Source organism: Solanum tuberosum, unplaced genomic scaffold (genome assembly GCF_000226075.1).
Source record: "Solanum tuberosum cultivar DM 1-3 516 R44 unplaced genomic scaffold, SolTub_3.0 scf00393, whole genome shotgun sequence".
NCBI classification, from domain to species: domain Eukaryota; kingdom Viridiplantae; phylum Streptophyta; class Magnoliopsida; order Solanales; family Solanaceae; genus Solanum; species Solanum tuberosum.
In genome coordinates, this window is record NW_006239316.1 from 125,495 (window position 1) to 131,902 (window position 6,408).

The window sequence follows — 6,408 nt, forward strand, 5'->3', positions numbered from 1 at the left end:
TTTAACATGATTAACCACCAATTCAACCCCAAATTCATACAAAATCAACATACAATAAATTAATCCTTCTCAATCTAAGGATAGGGAAGTCATAGCCTACTTGTAGGCCAACCGCTCGCGCTCCAAATCATGTTGTCCGATCTTCTCCCTTCAATACGGCCTCGGAACGCTGCCGTACTATCAAAAATAGAATCACAACAACAATATGGTTGTTTTAACACAAAAATCACATTTTTGGAGAGGGACCCCAAATCGGGTGTAAAATGTGATTGTGGGACCTGTACTAGAAAACCCGAAATTGACTTTGTGAAAAATTTCACTTTACCTCCCCGAACTTGTGTCCCGAAACGGAACACAATTCGGGGCTCGGAACAACCCAGAATCAGCCCATGCATTTAAACAACCATTAAAGTTAAAGGAAGAGAGGACAATAGCTAAAACTCAAAAATTACCTAGAATAGAAGTCCCCCAACAGTCCCTGAGCACTTCAATGTTTAGCCACACAAATTTTAAGCAACTGATACACCCAAATTAGACCTTCCTAAAGAAGTATAAGCGGTCATTGTCAAATAAAGAACATAAATTTTAGGTTAGGGTTGATACCACGAGGAATATGGTTTAGACTTAGGCTACCTTTCGATTATTTATGTTTAGTCAAACTACTTCCATAAAAAGGGGGGATTTATAAAGAAAATAATAGTTGATTGATTTGAAGTAACAAGTTATCACAATTCAAAGTTGGGATTATCAATATGAGATGAAAACTAGGGTACGTGTTTTCCCCACAAGTTCTTAACGCAGTAATTCCAATAATAATAACTTTATCCTAGTGTTAACATGCAAGGTTGGTAAGTTATGTATCTCCTAAGTGATTGGTCCTCCAAATAAGAAATTTCACCATGCAACTTGGTCCGTCTACGGGTGTATTCTTTACTAACCCTTACCCTTAACCCCAGATTAGCCTTTAGAGTAAGTGGGTAAAGCTATTAGATAGCAGATTATCACGTCTAAATCTCTGTTGTTTACACCCTTTCTCATTCGTTACCTTTTTGTTCCGGAAAGTAGGAATGAGGCAAGTTCTAATGTTGCATACCCTTAGAAAGCATTCTAAACGAAGTATTAACAATACATGCATAAACATTATTCAAAACTTACTTAGTTATTGGTTTTACATTGTTAATTACTAATGGTTCCCACAACCCTAGTTGTGGATTTAGTTATTCATGCTTGAGTTATCACAATTCATAATTGAGTTTGCAATAAAAATCATGAACTTAAAATTGGAATAGATGAAATCTAAAATCTTTAATTGAATAACCAAAGCATATTGCATAAATACACTTTAAGAGTTAAATCCTAAAGAGTTTGCAAAATCATTCCCAAAGCTAAAAGTGAAGTCTCGCAAAAGGTCTAACAACCCAAAAACCAAAAATACAACTTATATTTATAGAAACCAAGTAGGAAAATAAAACCTAGGAAAATCTGGTTTAAGCAGCTTCGATCGACGGCAGCCACACCATGGTCGGTGATTCAACCAATGGCCCATCGTTAGCTACGTGGTTTTGTTGTTGGCCAAAATCTTGTGGTCCCAAAATGACGATCATCACCTATGGCCCATAGATCTATGCAGGGTCCGACATGTCCCTCTGTTGTTCAAGTACTAGAACTTCTTTTCTCTGAATCAAATGACAACAATCATCCACGGTCCGGCACTTAGACTACGGGGAATTGTTAGCCTTTATGGTTCCACCCTTGGTGAGACTTCCTTAAATACTCCACCTATGGCCTCACCTACAACACTTCAAGTATACGACAGCTCGTAGATGGGCTCGTCTGTTGCCAAAATCACGCTGGTTCAGCTACATTCAACTTTAACTGCTTCAAACTGATTTCCTGCAAAATTACACCAAAACACCAAATCATATCTAATAACAAAACTGCCTAAGACGCATGCAAACTTCAAGTATAACATATCAAAAATACCATAAGATCAAGGTACATCAACAACCTAAACTTAAAATCGTTGGTTGTCCTCAAGCGACACAACAAACTCTAAACAACACTTATGTAGAAGCAACATACAAATTCAAGTAATCACTTGGCATTTTCTATCAACTTGCCATTTTCAACTCTTTTTCAGCACAGTGCAAATCCTTTCATTTATTCTCAACAAGCTAACTTATGCGGTTCAAAACATGACATCATCACACCAACAGAGACCATCACATACACAAACAACAATCACCAAGATGCCAACTCTTCAACAATGTAACTTGTGCCCTTTCCACAGAGAAATCTCTTTTTCACACAATATTTCATTTTTAGTGTAATTTGGGAAGCTGTACACACTCACACTCAGAAATGAATTCAAATATAGTTAGTGCTCAATACCATAAGCTTGCCCTTATTTTCTCATATTTGACGTTCCAGACTAGTTAACTAGGATCAATATAGGACTTTCTTAGCTTGTAACATAGGTTCATGGTGAGGTGTGGTACATTTGGTTACTTACGGAATTTTCTTCCTTCCTTACCATTACATTGGCTATTTTACCTCTTTTACAACCAAGTTGACAATTTTCTTGATTTTCTACTCTTCTTATTATATTTCATTCAGGTATCGGTGTGACTGTGACTTGACATTCTTACGCATTTCATTTTTTTTCATTCAAGTTTTTTCTCTCTTTATTTCATTTTGATTCAGTCACATCTTTCACTACCCTTTCTGCTCATTTTCTTTTTTTTTGCAATCAACTCTTTTACATACCCTTTTTACAGTTTTCCTTCACCCGAGCCAACTTCAACTTATGTATTTTGCATTAGTTCAGGTGGACAATGCCCTTTTAGAGGACCAGGGCCAAGATTTTGGTAGCTTCTGAAGTAGCCACCCTCAACTTAGGCTTTTAGCCTGAGTTGAGGTGCACAATGTCCAAGGAGGGACCAGGGCCAAAACAGATTTTTAGGGAAGGCGAGTTGGGTGTATTAAAAGAAATGGTATTCGTTAGGCTTAAACATTGGATCAAAGGAAGAATCTATTTCTTTTAGTTGGTTGTTTTAGGCTTAAGTGGCCTCAGTTTAAACAATGGCCTATGATCAGTTCCCAATTTCCAGTTTAGATCATCTTAGCAAGACTAATGGGGAAAGTTCCAGATTGACACACACTATATGATAATGCAAACAACCTCACAGACATTGGCACAGTTTCACTATCAAATCATTAATGCACCAAGTTCAAGTTATAGCTTAAGTTATGTTTGTCAAATCTGTTTCTATCATGTCATATCAAGATCCAACACATTCAACTTTATCAAGCTCATTGATATAACACATAAGAAAATTTGGAGGGGTATCAATTTCATGCTCTTATGCCATCATGCTTTAATTTTTAGCTACTTCTATATTTATACAATCCTAAACATGTCGGTTCAACAGAAATATAAAACAATCCCTTGGAGAAAAAAAAACACAGGCAAGAAAACCAAAAGGAAGGGTTGTGAGTTGGGATACTTAAACTTTACACTAACACTCAAAATCCATTCATCCCACCCTCACGAAAATATGGTGCAATTGCTCTCAATGCATAAAAAATGTAAAATAAAGGGTGAGACAAACCTGTGGAGCATAAGCGCCGAAGACCAATAAAGAAGTGGGTGGATAAGGTGTCCCGGAACCCACTGAATAATCACAAGTGGTGCCCTCAGTAGCACCCCAACAGTAGTGGGATCACCATCTGTAGTGATCCTCGAACCAGATGCACCTCCAACCATGTCTCGTGCTCTCCGCAACCATAAATCCTTCTAGAATAGAGACTGTTGATGTCCTGCCTGTAACTGTTGTCGTTCTCTCCTCTTGTCCTGCCTAGACTCATCCATATCACTAGTGGGATCAGAAGAGTGGGTGTGCTTTCCAGCTATAGGGGGGTTAGATGCTGGCATCTCATCACCAAATAGTGCACTCAGCACCATATCATCTTCCTTAACCTCAAGTGTGGGCTCTGGCACAGCCTCTATAGTAGCAGCAAGAGCGTCAACATCAGCTCGGAGCCTAGGCAACTTCATCTATAATATGGTAAGATCATTAATACGCCCAGGCCAGGGCCTCTCCAATACCTTGAGGTCAAAAGCGTTTATCCGTAGATGTACCACCTGAATCTTCCTCTCAACAACTGCCTCATTTCGTGCCTCTCACTCCTCTACAAATTTCATCATCCAAGGTCACATATGTTGTAAAAGAGTGGCCATCTGAGTCTCAAGCTTCTGGACTCGGGCTAATGATAGCAAAGCAAATCTCAAAGAGGTGGAAGCACGGGGTTTTCTGACAGGATCTGTGGAAGAAGTGGAAAGGGGGTAGTACATCGGGATTCATAGTAGTGTCAAGAGTGGTCTCATCATCTGTCTGCTTTACTGCAACCTGCTCGGCATCAATAGTAGCAGCATCAGCAATGGGACGTAAGTCAATTTGTATGCTTTTCCTCAGGGCAGCGGGCTTAGCATCATCTTTAATGAGGCCGACATCAACAATCTTAGTCACCTCAGTCAGCGTGTCACAATGTCAAAGAGGGACTATAGATTCCCTACAGAAATGGAAAATCAAACATGGAAAGGGCATAGTGGTGGTCTATCGGAACACCCTCTCATGAATCTCCGCAATATTCATCCTAGCAAAGTCTACCTCGAGCCCTGCCACAAGTTCTGCAAGAATTATCGCACGATCCCAAGTGATAACATTATCCGCCAATGTGAGGAACTGTTTGTGTCTGACAATGGACCACCAAAATTTTGCAACAAAACTTAATGTCACCTTCTGGATTGGCTGTGTCATATCCCGCACCCACTCGGGGTTCTCTCCATCCATATAAGTAGGGACTCCCGCTGGTCGGCGTCCTTATGAAATGCATCAGTCTGCACAATCCCCATCCTATAATCATACTCTGTTATATTAATCGGCAAAGTGTGTGCTGGGCCGTAAATAAAATGGTGGATGGTGGTTGATGCTTATCGTGACCAACGACAGTAACCTACGGTACGAGTGTCTATGATCGTTGATAATATAGTAACCCAACCAAGGGTTGGGGTCGTATCCCAAGGGAGTGGTTTTCCAAATTTAACCCAAAATAAAATTTAGTTCTAACTAGTCATAGCAAAAGACATTAACGATTAAAAACATTGTAAATTAAAAGGGGTGACACAAAGGTGTCAAATATCAAATGGGGGTTTTGTGACAAATAGTAAAAACAACAAAAATAACAAGAAAATCAAGTATGGGGACAAGTTCTTGGGGTGTGACCGCAATACAAGTTGAGATAAATCATTGAGTACATGCTTTCGACAGAAAATTTGCAAGATAATAGTGACTAGGCTAAGCTTTAGATGGAAATAAGTTCCCTCTCGGGAAACTTACCTCGTTTCAAATGCGTTCGTCTCGGACACCTATTTGCTGCATGAAGGCCAGCCTATGTCTTACCTCACTCACTCTCTTGAGTGTTAGGATATGGGACTAGGGCTCACCCTCTCGGGCTGAACCTCATGTCGAGCCACTCCTTAGGACATCAGTCTAGCGGTCTTGGTTTCGCGACCTCCCTTTTGGGCAAGCCAAAAACACATGGGTGATTTTGTATTTGCAACTACAAACCCATTAAATTAAACCACAACCACCAGGTTAAATCACTATTAAAATACATCTAACCTATCAACAAGCAAGACCTAACAACAATATCAACACATATTTGCTAAATTACACCCCAAGAATGGAGTTTTTCATCAAGAAATAATAAAATAGACCTATAATGATACTAAAATCAAATGGGTATAAGGAATTAAACCTTGATTTAAGCAAAGGAAGCAGAATGGAGAAGACTTACTTCCAACTTGGGGATGATGAAATTCTTTTTTTTTCAAGTCTCTCAAAAAACCTTCCCCAAACTTGAGAGAAACTATCCAAAAAAGTACTATTCTATTGTGAAAATTAAAATAAATGTTCGACTCTTAAAAATTAATAACAATTTTAGTATTTATAGACTTCAGAAAATAGTGCTGGCAGATCTTTCGGCAAGGTTAGAAGGAATCGCTGATTAACTCGGCGATTCGCCCTTTGGTGTAGTTCGTCGCCGTCTTGCACTAGCCTTCAGCATCGTCGTGCTCTGTGTCATTGGGTGACATAGTACTGCTTCGCGGAACTATTCGGCGAAGCGCCGACTGCTCTTTTCATCGCCTTTTTTATCCTTCTCCTTTAGGGCTTCGCGTACTGGAACAAATGGGGGAGTGCGTCCCTTCGTCGAATCGCCAAGTATGCTTGGTGGTGCTCAGGCTTCAGCTTCTTCATTCTTTTCAGGCTTTTTGTTCCTTTTTGCGCCTAAGTGTCCATGCTTCAATTAAAACTTCAAATACCTAAAACTTAAGAGTTTTCATCA